This window comes from Thermobia domestica, chromosome 2 (genome assembly GCF_964235325.1).
Source record: "Thermobia domestica chromosome 2, izTheDome1.hap1.1, whole genome shotgun sequence".
NCBI classification, from domain to species: Eukaryota; Metazoa; Arthropoda; class Insecta; order Zygentoma; family Lepismatidae; genus Thermobia; species Thermobia domestica.
Genome location: NC_137455.1, coordinates 268888738 through 268901278, shown reverse-complemented (window position 1 = coordinate 268901278; position 12541 = coordinate 268888738). Strand labels below are relative to the sequence as shown.

Genomic DNA, 12541 nt, shown 5'->3' with positions numbered 1-12541 from the left:
AACTTCAATGATAGAGTTATCGAAAAGTTAACTACAAGGAAGGACCATCGTATGGAATTAATTTTTAAATAAGGTGTTTTATTTTATGCAGCCCTCCTAAGTATAATTAGCACGAGCCGCCACTGATCCTGTTCAAAAATTATAATATTCCACCAAGTAGTTCTTGAGATTTTATGACTCCTGGATGGACAGACACATGGACAGACAGAGTAAATATATAAAGGAGTTGTGATTGATGAACAAACCTCTTTAAACATTGATGTGTGATTATTCAAAGTACTCGTATGTATATGGTAATTTCTTGTTTATACACAATACCCTTTCCATGTTCTTTCTTCACTAAATAACTATGTTTCTTTCCGACCTGTGAAGTTAAAGAAGATTGATGAATCTATCTTGCACTTTGCATTATAAAATAGATAGAACCTGAACGTAATTAAAATGGTTTTGTTTTGCTAACACGATAATTACCAGATTTGTGGCAGAGATAGCCATTACAATAAAGTTCCAAGTGAAAGTTAATGGAAGCCGTTTGTTTAATTCGCAAAACCCCTCCTTTTCTCGACGCTTTCGCTACAGAAGGCCCCTCTTCCGACCTTTCAGAACATGGCGCTATTAGTAGAGAGAGAGAGCGGGAGAGAGGGAAGGCCTTGCCCCCTTAATTTCAGTCTATGTCCCGTGAGGGTGATCGATCAGCAACGCCTGGCTGACTCCTCTTGCCCACTCCAGTTGTATAAGGTCAAAAACTGCGGAAGCCACAGGTCACAGCCACGACCAATTTCATTAGTTTCCCAGTCGAGGTTTCTACTTGGCAAGCGAGAGAACAGGAAAAAATACACTCATTTGGAAACGTTTTTGAAATGCACGATGAGTTTGGTCATGATTTTTCTTCCCCTCTCGCATTCAAACACAATAGACGTATAGTACGAAACAGTAAAATCTGTAGAAGCATTAGAAAGACTAAATGTAGGCCAGATGTCTTAAATATTGTTAAGAAAATTTGAAAAGATCAATTTTATTTTTCAATTGTTAAAATGTGACTGGGAAAGTAATGTTTGAAATGAATATTCTACGTTTTTCTATATGTCTCAATCAAAAACTTATTGAATTTTTATTTTTGGTGGCAAAGTTGTCAGCGCGTGTTCTTCTGTAAATGCGGTTCCGGGTTTGATTTCTAGAGCGAGATGATTACCTGAGAAAAGAAAGTAATTGTTTGGATTTACTTAAACATGAGGTCCCGTCCTGTGTTACCTCGGAGCTGAAAAGTAGGGGTGTTCGGAATTGAGATTTCAATTCCGGAATTCGGAATGTCGATAATTCCGGAATTTTTCGGAATTCCGTTTTTCGGAATCTCGGAATTTCGGAATTTTCGGAATCTCGGAATTCCGGAATTTTCAGAATCTCGGAATTCCGGAATTGTCGGAATCTCGGAAATCCGGAATTTCGAAATTCCGAGATCCCGGAATTCCGAGATTCCAAAAATTCCGGAATTCCGAGATTCCAAAAATTCCGGAATTCCGAGATTCCAAAAATTCCGGAATTCCGAGATTCCGAAAATTCCGGAATTCCGATATTTCAGATCTTGTTTCGAGATTCCGGAATTCCGATTTTCCGAAATCAAATCTGTTAGAGGCTTTATATTTTAGTATAGATATGTGGGAAATACCAACTGAAAATGTTCATTGTGTAACAACAGTAGTGCCAATATTGTAAAGGCCATTGTTGACTTGAGCGATTTCCAACATTTGAGTTGTTTCGGCCATACTTTGAATATTAGAGTAAACAAAGCCCTTGAGCTACAGGAACCTTCGGAAACAGACAAATTATGAGTCAAAGCAGGAAAATGAGACATGCGCTGCAAGAAGAGTAAGATGCATTAGGCCTTCTGCGTAAAATACTTCCGTCATGCACGCCAACAAGATGATTGTTTACTTTCCTTTTGATGCTGGTAGTTTTAACACGCCAAGAAGAAATAGCAAAAGTTCTGTCTCAAACAATATATAAAAATCTTATCCTTCAGAACGAAGAAACAGAATTATTAGCTATGATTATTAATTAGAATTATTAACTATTATCGTCCTTACAAATGCTTTGTGACAGTATGTCAGCAGAAACATCTGTTACAGCGTCGGACATGGCCATCATATGAACAAATTTCAAAAGATTTTCAAGTCGAAGAGCCTCAACTGATAGACGATATATCATAACAAGATGAAGCAAGTACGCAGGAAACACATCTTTCATTCTATGACTTTTTGACTGAAGAGGGAGATAGTGAACAGATCTTAGAAGCAGCCTCAAAGAAGATGAAAGAAGCATGAAAATGGAAATTTTGTCTCTTCTGAAATCGCGATTCGAGAAGGATGAAAGAAGCAGAATTTTGTAGAAAATTTGTGCTTTCTTAGATCTCAGGTTTAAAGAAGATAATTTGGGTAAAAATATTGAGATAACAAAAGGTAGAGTACTGTATAAGTTGAGACTTATTCCAGCAGGAAATCCTAAAAAAGATAATCGAGTGAATGTTGGTACTAAAAGATTAGACAGTTGCCTAAAACGAAGGACATTTGGTGACAGGATAAAGAAGGCAGTCACATAGAATAATTGAACCTGTACCTAAGCCTTAGGGATGCAGATTTGGAGGAAGAGCCACTACTTTGGTGGAATAATCATTCCCACCATCTTTCAAGATTAACAAAATTAGCGAGAAAATATTTGTGTACACAAATAATCTTACCGCTGAGCATGCTGGGCAGTTAATATTTCTGTCCATGAACAAAGCTATTGTCCCAAAAACATTTTAAAATACTGTTGAATATAAACTAAATTTTCTCATTGTTTCACATCTCTGGCTTAGTATAACAGGGGATTCATAAATCAACACGAAGTACAGAGTCCGACATAATTATTCTAACATAAACATGTTTACTAGATTTATCATTTCTATAGGTATGCAAAGAAAGTAGACAAAATTACAATTGCTACAAAACAAATTTGAGTCTTCTACTAAATATATAAACTCATGAAAAGCATCGGATACTTATTTCCACTACCAGAAAGGATGAAAATAGTTTGTTTACATCTGGATATCAGCATTCAACAGAGAACAGCTAGTAATTAGTTATGTTCCCCTTTCTATGGATTACTACTATAATTTTTTAACATGACTGTACTTTTTTGTGCTGACTGCAGAGTTCATATTTCTCCACTCTGAAGAAGTTCTTTCAGATGGTCCTTACTTCTAATGTGATGTTTCCTAACACGATCTTCGAGCTCGTTCCAGATGTTCTCTGTAGGATTTAAATCTGGTGATTTGGTCGGTATCTTCAAAGTGTGAGGAGTGTTATACACCATCCAAAGCCTCATAATTTCTGCAGTATACTTTGGATCATTGTCCTGATGGAAGTAATAACCATTTCCCAATTCTAGCTTCTGTGCACTCCTCTTAAGATTGTTTTCAAGAATTCTCTTGTATTCAAAGTTTTCCATGATTCCATCTATGAGCACCAGTTCCCCAACGCCTGATGAAACCATACACCTCCATACCATCACACTGTTGCCTCCATGTTTCACTGTAGCTACCATGTTCTTAGCTGTATTTGATAGCCTTCACACTGTAACACGTCCATCACCCTTGTATAAGCAGAATTTGTTTTTATCCGACCAGAGAACGTGATCCCAGAATTCTGTTGGCTTCCCCTATACAGGTTAACAAATTTTAGACTCTTTTTCTGATTCACACAATTGACATATGGTTTCCTCGTAGGAAAACTGGCATTGTAACCGGCACTATGTAAAACCCGTCCAACTGTTCCTGTGTGCATCACAGTGCCAGAATATTGTTCAAGGCTTCCTCTAATCTCAGATGCCGGATTCTGCTTGTTTGGCTCCTGTCTCTAGTAGTAAGTTTAGAAGGAGCGGCGTATCTCGGCTTATTCACAACACTATTAGTCTGTTTGAAGCACTGAATGATGGAGAACACCATGATTTTGCTTCTGTTGACTGTACTATCAATTTCGGAGAGGGGTTTGTGTTGTTTGTACAGATTAATTACAACATTTCTCTCTTCGACTGTTGTCTCCTTACCTTTACACCCCATGTCACTTGTGAATGCTTAGCTCTACACTACACTTGCGAGGTGCTGTTGCGAGGTACAGCATGAATATAACGACTGTGTGGTGGGGGCATAAAACATGCATCCAGTCATGTATCTACTCGTTTGGAGACGTTATGCTGTCCTATAAGTGAGACCGCAGGAGAAATATAGTAGACTCTATATATTGTGTGCTAAATACATGCATTATGACATTTTAAATATAGTTTCGGAGACACATAATGGTAACGTTTATATGTTTACAAATTCAACACTACTAAGCAAATATGATGTATGTTGTTTATAATTCATACAATGTAAATAAAGTATTAATTATATTATTCCAATACTTTTGTCAGTCTCTGTATCTGTTTTTTCTTATTTTCAAAGGTACGGTAAATTTAAGCTATTGAGAAGGGCATAGTTACGAGTGTCATTATCACTGCATAGATGTAGCTATATATTATTCAAATAACATTCCCTTTGATTTCATAATGTTAATACATTATTTCAATATAATATTTCAATTAATATATTTCTCAAGTTTCATAATATTTCGTATTTAAAATGTTTGTACAGCATAACATTTTCTTAGTTTTCTAGTGTTACGTATTAAATATGCGTAATATATATTGTTATTATGTTATTTGTATAACATTTCCTTATGTTTCATCATGATAAGTACTTTTTATTTTAATTTGTAGTTAATGTACATTTCCATTCTGCCTTTTACATATGTCCTAGTAAAACTAACCAGACTGAAAACGCTATGAAAGGATAAAAGAATTTTCAAAAGTAACATTTTGTAGTAGAAATAATTTACAGATACAATCAGGTTTAATGGCATCCATCAAATATATAGGATATTATTTCTAATTTTTAAAACATTTATTCTTTTGAAAATTGTCGCGAACATAACTATCCTCTCACGAGTCGGGATCGAAGAACTGATTTTATACAACAGAGTCCGACGAATTAAAGGTTGTTCTATAACCGCGAGTACCGTGTTCAGAAAAGTATTAAAATATTGTACAATGATAGTATTGGATTTGAGGTAATGTGTATTTTTTTAGTTTTTGTAAATTAATTGTAATAATGTATATTCTAATCTATGAAAATTTATACGAAATTTATATTGCATTAACCAACATCTTTAAACATAATAAGGTATTTTTTGTTTGTTTATTTTATTGGTCTTATGAACAGGTAGCCTAACTTATAAGAGTAAGAATCCGCTATTATGTAAAGCTCTGATATAAAAAATTACGGTAGAAACTAAAATTATAGGTTTCCTTTAAATTGAAGAAATTTGAGAGGATTAACATTCTATTGATATGGCATTTCATTATTACTTTATGTTGAAAGCTAGATTGATTGTATATTTTTCCACTGCTTTTACAAATATTAAATACAGTTATTACAAATATATTACATTGTATTTCCAATCTTCCGCAGTTCAGATCTATCGTATTTTTATTTCTTCTTTATATTAACGCAAAATACATTTGACATTAAGAAAAGTTTTCATTTTGTGTATTAAAAAAGGTATCATGGTATAATTGAATTAATTTTTGTGCCATGCTATCTACAAAAATTACATAATTATGGTATAGCATTATGCAAAACCTACGTTATGAAAAACTATTTGCTATCAGCTAGTTATGGGACCGACTACGTATGTGAGCTCAAAACCACATGTTTTCGTTGAAAAGTTGTTTTCCTAATACAAGAAAATAAAAACTAAGAAAACTATGAGGGAGAAGAGCTAGATGCTTTGTCTTATAAAAATAGATGTATGTTTGTTCCAGCATAATTCTGAAACACCTGAAGCAATTTCAACCAAACTTGGTACACATATGACTAAACTAACTAACTAATTCTATGGCCTATGGAACCCGGAGGTTCAATGCCGCGTTCACAAAAGCTCTCCACTGACTTCTATCCTTAGCTAACTGCATTCAGTTTCTACTTTGTATTCCAATTTCTGCGAGATCCACCTTAATATTGTCCTCCCATCTGCGCCTAGGTCTTCCTAATGGTCGTTTTCCGATTGGTCTTCCAGTCAAGATCTACTTTCTACCATTCTAGCTACATGACCTGCCCACCTAAGCCTCCTAGACTTGACGACCCTAACAATGTTGGGTAGACCGTATAAATTATGTAGTTCCTCGTTATGAAGTTTCCGCCATTCCCCATTCCCATTCCTCTTGGGTCCGAATATTCGTCTCACGATCTTGTTCTCAAATACTTTCAGTCTATGTTCTTCCCTCAGTGTGAGCGCCCATGTTTCGCAACCATACAGAACAACAGGGATGATTATATTTTAAGCTTCAAATTCCTCCACAGAATTCGCGAGGACAAGAGATTTTGCGCCGAATAGTAACACGAATTCCCTGCTTTTAGTCGACATTTAATGTCTTCGTGAATATGATTTTCCTCGGTTAATATTGATCCTAGATATTTGAAACTATCCACTTTATCAAAAGTATTATTTAATATTTTAACGCATCCACAATTTTCCGTATTACGGTCCCGACACACTTCCATGTATTTAGTTTTCTCTGCATTTACTTCTAAATCCATGTCCCTGTAAGCGTTTAATAAGATCTCTGCATTTATTTCTATTGTTCTCCTATCATCCTCTATTAAATTTACATCATCAGCATATGCCATAGCCTGGTGAATACCGTTCAACTGTAGGCCCTGGTTGCTATCTTTGATTTTCCTTATAGCGTATTCCAGAACAAAGTTAAATAATAATGGCGACAACTCATCTCCTTGTTTCAGGCCATTTTCAACGTGAAAGCTCGTGGACAAAAATTTTCCTACCCGGACTTTACTTTGGGATTCATTTAAACATATCTTAATTAATCTAATTAGCTTTCTCGGTATTCCAAGTTCTGTAAGAACGTTGTATAATATTTTTCTCCTAACCGAGTCGAATGCCTTTCTAAAATCTAAAATCTCTTCGTGCGCAGAACGAGCATTTCAGCTACGTATCCAGAACCTGGCTTCTAAACATTAAGGAGTACGAGGGTAAATATCGGCTGAAGTGTGCAAGTAAATATATATTTAATGAATACGAAACTCGCAATCTATGGCTTCACCCTGTTTTTAAGTTTTTCATTTTCTATATGTAATTTTGAAGCCACGCAGGGAAGAAACTGGCCGATACTCTATCCGTATTGCACTAGTGACCCAGCTAGCAACGATGTATAAACATGTTAGAGCCTGCCCTTGGATAGAACATTGGAACAAGACAAGAACCAGTAAATGAAGTCTTTACACTTTGTTCAATGAGTCCTTCTGCTCAGCTCTTTTCGTTCTGCAGAAAGACGGAGTATTGCCGCCACTGACAATGAGTAAAAAAGAGTAAGTTTCATCATTACATTGTCTGAGTGTTGATGTCTTATCTCATAATCATGTTACTTGAAGATTTCAGATGCTGACATTTCAGCATTCCGAGATTCCGATATGCTGGATCGACGTACCGTCATTGGGAATTTCGAATTTCAAAGATTCAGAAGTGCTGAACCGAAGACCTCATATTCTGGAATTCATAAATTTCTAGCTGAAGTTTCGAGATTCCGGAATTCCGAGTTTTGAAAATTCCGAAATTTCTGACTGAAGTTCCGGAATTCCGAGATTCCTGAATTCCGATATTTCGAGGTGAAGTTTCGGAATTCCGAAATTCCGGAATTTAGAGATTTCGAAATTTCGGAATGAACTTCCTGGATTCCGAAATTCCGAGATTACGGAATTCCGAAATTCCGAGATTACGGAATTCCGAAATTACGGAATTACGGAATTCCGAAATTCCGAGATTATGGAATTCCGAGATTTCGAAATTACGGAATTCCGAGATTCCGAAATTACGGAATTCCGAAATTACGGAATTCCGAGATTTCGGAATTCCGGAATAACTATATTTTTAATTCCGATTCCGGAATTAAGATTTTCATTCCGAAGTATTCCGGAATTCCGGAATCCGGAACACCCCTACTGAAAAGAGACGTAACATTTCATTTAATCAACCAGCATTTTCCATTATACAAGGTGGCGCAGGGATATGGAAAATTTTGAACGTTAGAGTTGGCAGCACTGTAGTTCCGGCAGGTGTTCGGAACCGATCCGTGTTTGTTGTGAATGCGTTCCCATTTAGTAATCATGCAGCATTGGAGTATTGCGCACGTGTAAGAGCGTTCATTACGTAGCGCCAAGATTGCAGTATGGTGTGCTGTATCATGTCATAGTGTCATTGGGTTCTTATATATATTTGAAAGTAAGGAGGCATTGCAACAACAGTAACATCAGCTCCGTATGTTGATATGCTTTAAACGTTCTTTACGCGTATACCGAGACTCCACGATCTTAATTTTAACATCGAAAATATGTGGTTTAACCAGGGCAGAGCCACGTCACATATTGCTTGACAATGAATGGAAACCGTTTGCCAATCGTTTGTAACGTGCGTCATTTCACGTAACGGCGACATTCCATGACCTGCGAGATCCCCTCATTATAGTGTTTGCGATTTCTTCCTGTGAGTACATTTTAAAGGTAATATACGTCCTGCAACTATCCATGAACTGAAACAGAAGGTTAAAGACGAAATCATTGCCATTCCCCGAGATATGCTACACCGAGCATTCCAGAATTTTAATAGCGGTGAAGTAAACACCGAAAGAGATCACATCTTTCCGTTGTCATCTTTAAGAAGTATAGACAGTTTGTGAGATTTTGCAATGAAAACATAAATGACGTACTGTATGCATACACGTTTGTCGTTGCTGCGTTTATTCGTGCAAATTACGTTACTTCAAAATATCCAGTTTCCCTACACAACCTGTATTAAAATATTTGTTTAGTATCATGCAATATCCTAGAAGCATTATATGCTTCTATTTATTCTAGATTTTAATAAATTCCTAATCATTATGATTATTACGTAAGCATTTATTTATAAAAATAAATTGGATGTCAGTGATTTATATAAACCATCATTAATTAATTGTCATTTCATTTTGTTTGCTTAAGTTAACAGAAATAATCAGTCTGTTGTTGTTTGTTTACGTTTAGCGTCGCACTTCAGCATCAAGGTTATATGAGGCGTTTACCTGCAGTTTTAGATGGAATCTAAACAATTGTAATGAATTCAAGTGCTCTCCCACTGAAATCGAACTCGCACTCCGTGCATCAAAAATGCGCGCTAACCGTTAGATCAGCAGGGAGAGCTTGAGTTGAGTTGATTTTGAGTTTAACGTTCCGTTCAACAGCGAGGCTATATGAGACGTGGACCTACTGATTCACGTGGCGTCCGAACCACATGAGCTCCCGCCGGGAATCGAACCCGGGTCTCCCAAAAGGAAAGCTTGAAATAAGAAACTCTTTAAATACAGGGTGTTTCAAAACAACATCGACAGCGTTTGGGAGGTGATTCCTGACACCAAGATAAGACGAAAAGTATAGACCAATCTGGGTGCACAAATGCTTCCTTTCGGAGTTATAGGCTGCCGAAAACATGAAAAAATGAACTTTAAATGTCCATAACTAGAATACTATGGAAGCTACCGTAGTCGGGTCAAGACTTCACTTAAGAACTAATATGTACGCTATTCAAAAATACATGTTTCAGAATCCTAAAGTACTCACGCAACAATTTTTATAAAGGGTGGATGGCTAAGAGTATGTAATCTGAAGTACTTACCAACTACCTCTATAAAAGTTGTCGCGGAAGTACCCCAGGATTCTGAAACTTGGATATTTGGATAGGACACGTTCTACTTCCTAAATAAAGTCTTGACCCGACTACGGTAGCTTCCATAGTATTGTAGCTATGAAACTTTAAAGTTCATTTGTTCATGTTTTCGGCAGCCTACACTGAGAAAAATTCGTTTTCCGGATAGCGGTATATTATACAAATATGCAGAATCTTCTTGCTTACTACAGAAATCAGCATGGAGCATACGTTATCCGTTCGCTACATAGCCACTACCCTTAGATGCTACATCATGCCGTTGCAGGATGTCTGATATTATCAGTCTTCCTTATATTACATACATATATGTATGTTACCTTCGTCAGCTATATGTTATATACGCCTATTTGTATGTAAGATTCTGACCGCCTATTGTTTGATACGGAAAGTACGTACAGATGGAACACTTATACAGAAAGTATTATAGAACATGCGTTTTCAGTTATACGTTTGCTGTACTTTAAGTGCAAAAATTACAGGATTTACAAATGTAACATACGAATTTACGTACGCCACATACATTTTTTTCTCAGTGTATAACTCCAAAGGAAGCATTTGTGCACCCAGGTTGGTCTATATTTTTCGTCTTATCTTGGTCTTATCTCAGAAATCACCTCCCAAATGTTTTCGGTGTTGTTTTGAAACACACTGTATATTTTTTATTAAATTGGTGTTTCACATTGTTTCGTTAATTCTTAAATTAATATATCAGGTTATCTAAAATGTATAACATTTAGAGGTCAATATTGAGAGTACATTTATTGTGATTTGAAAAGAACATTATCAAACCACACATGTACCATTTTGTTCAGTGATCTGCCATTTTTCTGACAACATCATAATCCCGTCGCTATAGAACTTCTGTGGTTTCTGGTTAAAAAATTGAGAAACGTGGTTCTCACAGGTTTCTTTTGAAACTAATTTAACACCACTCACAGAGATCTGTAGAGACCAACACAAATACTAGTCTGATTGTAACAGGTCCGGGCTGTATGATGGATTATTGAAACCTCTAAGTCTAGTTCTCTTAATTTCTGATCGGATTCTGCAGCTTGCACTCTCTTCCGTTTACCGTGCTTTTCAGTATGTATATACCTAGGTATAGCCGAAATATAGTTTACATTTGTCTAAATGACTTATCTTTACATTCTATATTACATTCATTATGTGCTGGTTCCTTTTCCTCAATTCACTTATGTCTTTGTACAAATCCCTCATGTTTCCATTTTTTATGTTTTAGAAATTCTGTTTTTCTCATATTTCATGTTGCGTCTACAAGAAGGATTGTACTTCCAGTTAACTATACCTACAGATTTCTGTATTAACTATATTCGGATTTGAAGCCCAAGCTCGATCCCTTCATTCACTTGCATCTTTATATTTCCATTCCAACACGATAAACTTTCTCCACTTTGTTATTTCTCATGTTTTCCTTTGCTGTTTTTCCCACGTTTTATCAACTACGATATTAGTTTCACTATCATAAACCACACACTGCAAAACTTTAAATCAATTGATTCTAACTCAATATTCTTTTTTGTAGCCGCCCCTACACATTGCCGGGTCAGAACTATGAACGGGGTATGTTTAGTACAAGGGGTCCAGAAGCACGTAAAAAACACAAAATTTACAGGAGAAATGAGTGATGCAAGTACTTAGACGTAACATAACGTAACCAAATCTAACCTAACCTAACAAACTAACGTAAGCTAACCTGAACTAACCTAAACTAACGTAATATTAGTAGAAATAAGCGAAATTCTATTATCTTTCGGAAAATTATGCAGGACTTCTACACTAATATAACATAAACTAAACTAACCTAACGTAACCTAAATTAGCCTAACCTAACTTAAACTAACCAACACTACCCTAAACTAACCGAATGTGAACAGAAATTACCAAAATTGTAACATTTTTTAGAGAAAAGAGCTGGACCCCTTCTGCTAAACATAGGCCCTATGAACATCACCAAGGGAACACGAGACGGTTCCAAATAGATTTAAAATTTATGTTGCCCTGGATATCGAAAGGTACGCTGCCAAGTCCTCTGGTCGTGGTGCGCAGCAATATGGAAGTGATTGGTAATATCCAGATGGTCTTCGTGGAATAATGATAACTATTAAATATAGCTGGATTGGCAGTTAACAGATTTGTCAATGTAACTGGTAGGAAGGAAACACCAGATGATGGTATGGGAAGGAAATACGTACATTTCACTATAACGCCACTTAATGCTACATGTCTTAGTCAGGCTGAAAATTATTTAAATCCCACAGACGTGAAGTCTTCGAAGAGGGCAATACGCTACATGCAAACTAGACAGGGCTCTATTGGCACCATGCATTTATATATTGCAGCATTGCCTCAAGTATTTAGCTTCACCGTGACCGTTGCAGTTTCCTGACGGACATGCATTAGTGACTAATGTTGTATTACTATGCTACCCGGCCACATCCACCATCAGTACGCTTCATCACTATAGATCATCTGCCATGAACAACTAATTATTTTCATCTGCTTATTACTAATCTGGAAATACATAAGTAAACGAAAGAAGTCCGACGTATTCAGGTGATGAGATATTGTCAGGGATCCTAACTATTTACTCATACATGTTTACCATATTTATATCACCTTCAGTAAAATATAAATATTATTATATAAAATTTTACAGTACAGACGCACCAAAT

At 36.2% G+C, this 12541-nt stretch overlaps 1 protein-coding gene across 5 annotated transcripts in view; it reads left to right on the top strand.

Annotated features, from left to right (window-relative positions):
• The window catches only part of nolo (ADAMTS-like no long nerve cord), a 1299980-nt gene that overhangs the window by 1026791 nt on the left and 260648 nt on the right, over positions 1 to 12541 (top strand). The gene's annotated exons all lie outside the window — the stretch shown is intronic.